The sequence below is a fragment of the Oryctolagus cuniculus genome, chromosome 3 (genome assembly GCF_051225735.1).
Source record: "Oryctolagus cuniculus isolate XC-2025 breed Fujian yellow rabbit chromosome 3, ASM5122573v1, whole genome shotgun sequence".
Classification (NCBI taxonomy): Eukaryota; Metazoa; Chordata; class Mammalia; order Lagomorpha; family Leporidae; genus Oryctolagus; species Oryctolagus cuniculus.
Genome location: NC_142869.1, coordinates 153,783,414 through 153,793,607, shown reverse-complemented (window position 1 = coordinate 153,793,607; position 10,194 = coordinate 153,783,414).

Sequence of the window (10,194 nt, the reverse complement as noted above, 5' to 3'; positions counted from 1 at the left end):
GAAGGTTTGCATATAGATAATCTTGAAACTAGTTATTAAAGAGAATATAATTCTGGCATTTGGGGTCAAGTTATAGGTTTTAGTAACAGAAATCTTAACATATCAAGCACTATTGAGGTTTTTTTTTTGTTATATCCATTCAAATTTAAACAATCGCTCAAGTGAAAACAATTCTTGGGTTAGCCAGTGATCAATGACTTGAGGGTTACTCAAACACACACACATACATACACACAATAACCATGTAGATCAGATTCATTCTCTTTCTCTCAACAAAATATCAGTTGAGACTCAAAAAGAGAAGCCACTTGGAGTAGGCCCTAGTACCGAGAAGTGATAATTAAAGTTCTTGTGCATGTAGAGGACTCAGAGAAAGGTGGAGAGAAGGGAGGAGGAACAGATTCAGAAATAGAACTGCTTAAAAAACAATGTGGGAAAGAAATCTCCACGTTTGATGAGTGTGAAGTTCACATGAGTGATGTCTTTGAAGAATCAGGGAGAGCTGTAATGCTTTTGCTTTTCTTAATCCAAAGCTCAGCTATGTGACAGTCTCTGCTTTTCTGCCTACAACACATGATGACTTAGAAACTAACAATAAGACAGCCAGGATCCATTTGGAAAAGTTAAAACAGTGTAATGAACACTGGACAATCCTCTCTAGTTTCAGCAACAATTAATATATTGTCATGTTTGATTCGCCCCCATGTAATATTTGCGTATTTTTGCTATAATAGTTGTATGTAAATTGTAGCCATCATGACATATAAGAATGTCATTATTCTTGTAATACTAAAGGTTGCTTCCCAGTTAATCACTATACAACTTCACACCTACGGAGATTAATAATTATTCCAAAACCTGTAATAATATGCTAATATTCACATTTTTCAACGGTATAAGAATTCTTTTCATAGGTTAAATATTTTTATGATTATTTTTAAAAATGAAATGAAAATAAAATCACGGATTTCATAAAAAATGAAGGGAAGAAAAAGAGGGGAAGGAAGGAAAGAAGGGAGGAAGGAAAAGAAAGAAAGAATATGGATGAAAGACCACTTGATTTCATAGAGGAAGCTGGATGGGGAGCTTAGAGTTCCAAAGGAGAGTTTCTGTGAGAATTCTATGAAATCTGGGTGAGCTTCCATGAGAATTCCACAAGATTACCCTGTAAGGAATCTCTGATCCCACAATACCCAGTTCCATAGCACCATCCTCTTGGAAATAATAGTCTACATTTCTGTCTGTCTAGCCAACTCTTGGAGAAAGACCTGTATCTCATTCTCATTCATATCCTTGATTTCAACACACACTAGATGCTTAACAGTTGTCTAATTAATGAATAAACCAAATTTAGTTAAAATTTAACCCTAAAGCCTCTTACCCTTCGATTTTGCTAACCTGAGTAAGAGTGAAATAGAATTAATAACATTACAAGTTCAATCATGCAGAAGAGCAAAAGAGAGAACTATGGATTTGGGGAAATTTTAATAGTAGGAAAAAAATTGAGCATTCCTGGTTTAAAGTTGTGCTTAACTTTAGTGTGTATCAGAATCATGTGGATACCATGTTAATACACTGATTATTGAGCCATATTCCCAAGTTACTCAAGCCATACATCTGGGATGGAGTTGATGATGGATTTCTCAGAAGTCCCCCAGACAGTATTGATATTTCTGGCCAAGGGCTTTATGTAGAAAGACACATACTCGGGGCCAGTGCTGTGGCATAGAGGGTAAAGCCACCGCCTGCAGTGCCGGCATCCCACATGGGCACCGGTTTGAGTCCCGGCTACTCCACTTCCAATTCAACTCTCTGCTGTGGCCTGGGAAAGCAGTAAAAGATGACCGAAGCCCTTGGGCCCCTGCACCCACGTGGGAGACCTGGAAGAAGCTCCTGGCTCCTGGCTTCAGATCCGCGCAGCTCTGGCCATTGCGGCCAATTGGGGCATGAACCAGAGGATGGAAGACCTCTCTCTCTCTCTCTCTCTCTCTCTCTGCCTCTCCTCTCTCTGTGTAACTCTGACTTTCAAATGAATAAATAAATCTTAAAAAAGAAAGCACACACTTAAGGGAGTGGAGTGAGGAAGGTGATGGAGAAAACAGAAGACACTATGAGAGTTATAATTGACCTCATAGATAAATAGGTGTTAAGTTATACTACTCTGTGTACTTGATTAATAAGTAGATTGGTAAGTTACAATAGATTGATAAAATTTGATTGCTATTAATGTTCTAAGCAAGTAGAGTTAAGATGACCACATATGTAGGGATGTCTGGGGGAGTTTTGATTTGCTCTTGGAACCCTGCTTAATAAGCAAGCGCACTCTTTCTCTCTCAACAGTGCTTCCATTTTAACAATAAATTAAATGATCATGTTACTTATAAACATGAAATATAAATAAGCTGTAAAGGATGCTTCTTCTCAGTCTGTCTGGTAGGACAATCAATGAGATGATGAAAAAGAACAACAAAGATCTTTACCTACTTAATGTCCCTTCAAAGGATCTTTAAAAACTACTGAATAGTAGATATCAAGACAGGAAGATAGTACTCTGTAAATCTAGCAGAGAAAGAAAAAGTATAAGACTTGGAGCCAGGATGATTAATGCTTGGGTTTTTCTTACACCAGATAAAGGGTATGCTTTTCAGTGTCTAGACCTTCTCAGGGCATACTTACAGGGAGGCAATAAATATCAATCCCTAGATATTACAACTCAGGACAGTTCAGAAAGAACACAGGAAGAAATCTGCTTTTTCCACAAGCATCCAGGGAATTCATATGCATGCCACCTCTTGAACATACTTTGAAGAACAAGAAGTATGGACAGGCCGGCGCCGCGGCTCAATAGGCTAATCCTCCACCTAGCGGTGCCGGCACACCAGGTTCTAGTCCCGGTCGGGGCACCGGATTCTGTCCAGGTTGCCCCTCTTCCAGGCCAGCTCTCTGCTGTGGCCCGGGAAGGCAGTGGAGGATGGCCCAAGTGCTTGGGCCCTGCACCCCATGGGAGACCAGGATAAGCACCTGGCTCCTGCCTTCGGATCAGCTTGGTGCGCCGTCCGCCCGCAGCGCGCCAGCCGTGGCGGCCATTGGAGGGTGAACCAATGGCAAAAAGGAAAACCTTTCTCTCTGTCTCTCTCTCTCACCATCCACTCTGCCTGTCAAAAAAAAAAAAAAGAAGAAGAAGAAGTATGGACAAGATCTGATATATTAATCTCCCTAGTGTATCACTGTCATTTTCAAGTTTTAAACCAAAGGAAGCAGACTTTCTTCTTCTCAGAAGAGAAGTCTGCAGGAGGCCTGAGACCACAATTCCATTCTTCCAGTACTAAGACAGGAGAACAGCCTGGAAGGACGAAACTCACCATGGGGACAAGTCTTAGAATGAACACACCTTCACTACCTAACGCCCTTTAAATTCTCTATTACTAGCATATAACAGTGGGAGAACCTATGCATTGCTTCCATAAAATCCTTCAGGTCCAAGGACATCAAGCCTTGTTAATGGGATTGGGGAAAGGTTGTCATGGGAGATATGATAGCATTGTGTAATCTAAAGGCACCTTGACTGCCATAAACTGAAATTTTCTTTATTCAGTAGAATTTCCATAATCTTTAACAAATTTTTCTCTGGCTTCATTTCTTTTCTCTCAGTTATTTAATATTTGCATGACTCAATTTTGACATCTGAAAAAAGCCTGCATAAATATACATTTCCATGGTCTATGATACAGCCATGCTGGGTGTATCCTTGACATCAAGTCACCTTCTTGGTCATACATTGACATTATAATGTTATTTACTACAAAACTGCATTGACAGCAAATGAGGAACACTGTGACACTGTTTGAGTTGCAATCAAAGTGAATGTTGAAAGCATATTTTTGTGCAAAAATCACTTGGAGGAAAAAGGAACTTCAACATTTCAGAAGATAATTTAACCCTATGAATGCAAGAGAGTTTATTCTGGACAAAAGGCAGTGTAAGAAACTAAACTTTGCTGAGAGAGACCTCCTCAACAAATATAGGAAGGAAATTTTACTATCTCAGAAAGTGGGCAGAATGCAAGACCTCTTAATTTTATTTTCAACTTCAAGGTAACATTATTACCCCTGCTTTCCCAGACTTTGTCAGATAACTTTACTGAAAGCAATAATTCATACCATAATAACTATTTTTGCAAGTGTGCACTAAGCACACACATTTTAGTACAGAATTAAGTAGCTTAGACTACCACAAACGTAAAGACATTTTGTTTTCTTGGTTTTAGAGTAAACTGGCAGGGTGTTCAATCCAGTGTTTCATTTTAGACACATTTTTCAGGTTTGGTTTGTAAATAATCCCCTCTTACTACATACTTTTGGCAACAGATAGGACAAAGAAAAAGTAAAATCAAAATAACTATCAACTATATAGCAACAATGTATAACCAGGCACAGTACAGGCAAAATCCTGTTTACTCCTGACAGGAACCCTACAGAGAAATTGAATTTTATTCACACTGTAAGATAGAACCCCAGCCTTGGAAAAAAGAAATAGTTTTCTAAAAACACACGGCCAGTAGGTAGTGGAGATGGGATTTGAACAGATCTGCTCCAGTGCCCGTTTTATGTCTTTGAAAGAAGGAAAAGAAAAACAATGCAGCCAGAAGGGTGTGCGTAATGGGGAGTAGCTGAGAATACGCAGAAATTCTTCCAGCCCGTCCTCACTATGCTCATTTCCCTTCTTCCTGGAGACAGTGAAAAAGAAGGGTCTTTGACCCACAGCAATGATGGGTGAAGTCAGAGGGATTTACCAGATCATTTGGAGAGGGATTGCTAAGGGTCACCACCTGAGCAGTGTACCAGAACAAACCATCAGAGTAAGAGAATACAGGGCTCCTACTAGAAGTCTCATGGATGATCTGAGAGCCAGGAAAACGTCCAAGCTGTGGACAGCTGGCCATGTGTCTCTGGAATAAACATCCAGGATAGCAGCAGCTGGGATGCCCGAGTTGGATCGTAGTCAGTAAATTATACAGATTTATTTAGTGCTCAATTATTGGCAGTCATATTACCCTGCGGACTTGGAAGACAAGTGTTTTTAGCACCAGATTCTTCTTTTCTTATTGTTAGCTAAAATATTTTGCCAGAATCTTCTATCCACAGAGAAGATTTTATCCAAGTTAGACTATGAACTTCAACTTCTTTCCTAAAAATGTCATTTTCTGAGCAACCAAGAAATATGTGAATAATATGCATCTGCCTCTGTGTTCTCCTTCTCTCACTTTTAAAGATTCTCCTGACCTCTTCTGAACTGCTGCACCAGGAAAGGTTGGCTTTCCTTGAATCTTTGAACTAGAAGGATGCTGACACATGTGCTCTCATGTTGACCTGAATCGACTCAGCACAGCAATTATGAAATCTTTGTTAAACTCGATTTCTCAGTATTGGCAAGTCAACCAACTTCTTCAAAATATTCTACCCACTCAGTGTTGACCTAGGACAGTTTATATGAGGTTACAGTATACTTACAGGATGATACTATCACGTCAAATTTTCCCAAACACTTACTCACTAGACATCTACTCCTAAAGACTCATCTGTGTTATTTTTTATTTATAAACTTAAGGAGTTTCAATACAAGTCTTATTTTCAACTAAATGAACTTTCTTAGTTTTTTAAAGTTTTGTTGTATTTACTTGAAAGGAAGAGTAGGATAAAGAGAGAGAGAGAGAGAGAGAGAGAGAGAGAGAGAGAAAGCGAGCTTCCATCATCTAGTTCACTCCCCAGATGCCCTCAATGGCTACGGCTTGGCCAGGCTGAAGCCAGGAGCTCAGAGCTCCATCTGTGTCTCCTATGTGGATGGCAGGAGCACAAGCACTTGGGTGTCCTATGCTGCCTTGGCCGGGAGCTGGATTGGAAGCAAAGGAGCTGCCATTCTGAAATGAGATACAGATGTTAAGTGGCAGCTTAACCTGCTGTGCTACTACGCTAGCCCCTGAAGTTGCTCAGTGGTACACAAGTAAAACTAGACATGAGAGCTGGGTTCTTTTCAGTTTAAGAAGATGTACTACCAATTTCAGTTCCTGTTTGGCTATGTGGAACACCATTGCCTATCTAATTAACTTGCAGACTTGAATATTTTAGTCTCTTACTTGAAAACATTCCGGTGATTTAGCTTTAGAAAGCTTAATATATTGGCCAACGCCGCAGCTCACTTGGCTAATCCTCCGCCTGCGGCGCCAGCACACAGGGTTCTAGTCCCAGTTGGGGTGCCGGATTCTGTACCGGTTGCTACTAGTCCAGTCCAGCTCTCTGCTGTGGCCCATGAAGGCTGTGGAGGATGGCCCAAGTTCTTGGGCCCTGCACCCGTGTGGAAGACCAGGAGGAAGCACCTGGCTCCTGGCTTCGGATCGGCGCAGCGCACTGGCCGTAGTGGCCATTTGGGGGATAAACCAACGGAAGGAAGACCTTTCTCTCTGTCTCTCTCTCTCACAGTCTAAATCTGCCTGTCAAAAAAAATAAAGCTTATTATATGGAATATATGTGCTTCTCTTTCATGTAGGTATATGCATGTTTATACACAAATGTGTGTTGCGGCTGGTGCTGTTGCATAGCAGATAAAGCCACAGCGCCGGCCCCTACAGCTCTAGTCTTAATTCTTGACCAGGCTCCTACATTATTACTTACCCATCTGAACTTTTTTGGAAAAGAAAAGGTTTACTTCAGCTTACAGTTGGTGGTTACAAAGTCAGGTGGCCCCATAGTCTGGCATCTAGTGAAGGCTGGTTATGGTAGGTGTGGAGACAGGATCACAGGGTGGGGCAGAAAGCAGAGAAAGAACCTTAGGCTGAACTTGAACTCAAATAATCAAACTTATCACAAGAGCCACCCTCTGTGGGTGTGCTCCCAATGACTCAGACCTCTCATCATCGTCCCCATTCAGACACCATCATTAGATCAAATCTGCATCCTTCATCCATCCACCATGAGCATGAAGACATCAAAGCTTAAACAGCTGTATGAGGTTTGGGGAGAGAAATCCTACCCAACTCATAACACACATGAATATGTGGCTAAGGCCATACAAATATTTACAATAAAGATAGATATTTGTCTCAAATTTGCCCTTTCATCGACAATCCAGCCCACAATTTCTTTCACTTTTCTGCATCTTTTTTAGTACTTTTGGTAATTATCATTTTCAAATAATTTTTGTTACATTTAAGTTTTAGTGTGTAATTTGCTTCATCTTTTGAATAATGATTTCCTAGTGCGCATATCTCTCTTAACTTCCTCATCCACCCATTCTGCAGATACTGTTTCATCATTACTCTGATGGATCTATGCAAATTCAAAGATATTTGAACCTATAATTCCTTATCCCACAAACCACTGCAAATTTCTCTCTACTTTTCATTTGGTGATAGTGTGTCACCTGCAAGGGTCAGGTGGAAACTGGTAAGTGCATAAATTCTCTCCTTGTAGAAGAAAACTGTTAAAATTACAATTACTACTGTATGGATCCAGTTGTTAGGTAAGTACTTTGTCTCATAAAAGAGAGCATTCTAGTATAATGTTAAATGAATTTTCCATTTTTATGGCTTTACAATATCTGGAACTTTTTTCTAAACTTTCAATCCCTAGATATTCTGTTGAATTTCCTTTTATCTCTAGAGAACTCTTTCCCAAAATCTTCTGATCTCTAAATTCAGTCTAGTTTTCTTGATACTTATTCTAACTCATCTAATATATCCTAAATACCTTATAGTCCTTTTCAAATGCTAACATTTTTGACAACTCTTTTGATGTATAATTGACATGTAATTATACACACCTTTAGCTTTTTATTTTGAAATACTTTAGGCTCAGAGAAGAATTGCAAAAATAGGACAGAGTTCTCTCATATTCTTCACCTAGAATTCCCTAATGTTAGCATCTTACATAATCATGCAACTATCAAAATTAAGAAATTACAGTAAAATAATACTAGATTAGTCAAGGTTCTTTATGTTAATCCTATTGGTTCTGTTTCTCTAAATACATATGAGGAGATTCATTATGGAAATTTTCACAGTTTTGAAACTATTATGTAGTCAACATACAACTATTTTAACAGACATATAATTTGCAAATATTTAAACTGAGTGACTTGTCTTTTAATATTCTTTTTTTTAACTTTTATTTAGTAAATATAAATTTCCAAAGTACAGTTTATGGATTACAATGGCTTTTCCCGCCTATAACTTCCCTCCCACCCGCACCCCTCCCATCTCCCGCTCCCTCTCCCATTCCATTCACATCAAGATTCATTTTCAATTCTCTTTATATACAGAAGATCAATTTAGTATATATTAAGTAAAGATTTCAACAGTCTGCACCCACACAGAACATAAAGTGTAAAATACTGTTTGAGTACTAGTTATAGCATTATTGAACAGCACATTAAGGATAGAGATCCCACATGAGGAGTAAGTACACAGTGACTCCTGTTGTTGACTTAACAATTTGACACTCTTGTTTATGGCATCAGTAATCTCCCTAGGTTCTAGTCATGAGTTGCCAAGGCTATGGAAGCCTTTTGAGTTCGCTGACTTTGATCTTATTTAGATAAGGTCATAGTCAAAGTGGAAGTTCTCTCCTCCCTTCAGAGAAAGGTACCTCCTTCTTTAATGGCCCATTCTTTCCACTGGGATCTCACTCACAGAGATCTTTCATTTAGGTCCTTTTTTTCTTTTTCTTTTTTTTTCTTTTTTTTTTTCCAGAGTGTCTTGGCTTTCCATGCCTGGAATACTCTCATGGGTTCTTCAGCCAGATCTGAATGCCTTAAGGGCTGATTCTGAGGCCAGAGTGCTGTTTAGGACATCTGCCATTCTATGAGTCTGCTGTGTACCCCGCTTCCCATGTTGGATCATTCTCTCCCTTTTTTATTCTATCAGTTAGTATTAGCAGTCTTGTTTATGTGATCCCTTTGACTCTTAGACCTATCATTATGATCAATTGTGAACTGAAATTGATCACTTGGACTAGTGAGATGGCACTGGTACATGCAATGTTGATGGGATTGTATTGTTCTTAAGGGTATCTTCCAAAGTTTTATATTTTGATAAAACAAAATATTTCAAATTTTATTTTATTTTTAGTGGTTTCAATGTTTCATATAAAAACTCTTGCTACACCCAAGAAAACTCAGAATTTCACTTAAATTTTCATCTAGAAGTGTTAGTTTTGTGTTTTACATTTATCTCTATGATATTTTAAGTTTTATGAAAGTTGTAAGGTATGTTTTAAGCATTATGTGTTTACATATAGATATGCAATTGTTCCAATTTTTTTTATTCCTTTGTCAAAATTCAATGGATTATGTTTGTGTGTGTCTATTTCTCAATTTGCCAACCTGTTTCCTTGATCAATGTGTCTAAGCTTTCACTATTACTACATTGTTTTATACCTGTGGTTCTTTAGTATGCCTTATACTTTGGTAATTTGAAACCTCTAAGCTTCTTATACTTTTTCAAAATTGCTTTTGCTATTCTAGTTGTTTTCCTTTCCATTTAAGTTTTAGAATCAATTGAACTGCTACATTATGAACACTTTATAGACTCTTTCATAATCAATATGTTAAATTTCCAAAATAATATTATGACTTCTTTCCTTGGAAAAAATAAATTGAGAGCTATCCTTAAGATGTTTAAGTATTAGTTTCTCATAATACTTGAAGTGAGTGAATTAGAGATCAATCTGTATTAGTCCAAAAAAGTGTCAAATATTATTAACTTATTTGATTTACATAAATAAGAGAAAATAACTTAGCCACTAATATATGTATTTTAATTTAAGGGCAACAACATTCAATAAAAGGCTCCACTTCTAACATAACCTTGAGAGATATAGTGTCTCTTTCAGATACACAAGTTCAGATGGGTAAGTAATAATGTAGGAGCCTGGTCAGGAATTAAGACTAGAGCTGTAGTGGTTGGCGCTGTGGTGCAGCGTTAACGCCCTGGCCTGCAGCACCGGCATTCCATGGGCTCCGGTTCTAGTCCCAGCTGCTCCTCTTCTGATTTAGCTCTCTGCTATGGCCTGGGAAAGCAGTAGAGGATGGCCCAAGTGCTTGAGCCCTGCACCCACGTGGGTGACCCAGAAGAAGCTCCTGGGTCCTGGCTTCAGATCGGCATAGCTCCAGCCGTTTCGGCCAACTGGGGAGTTAACCATC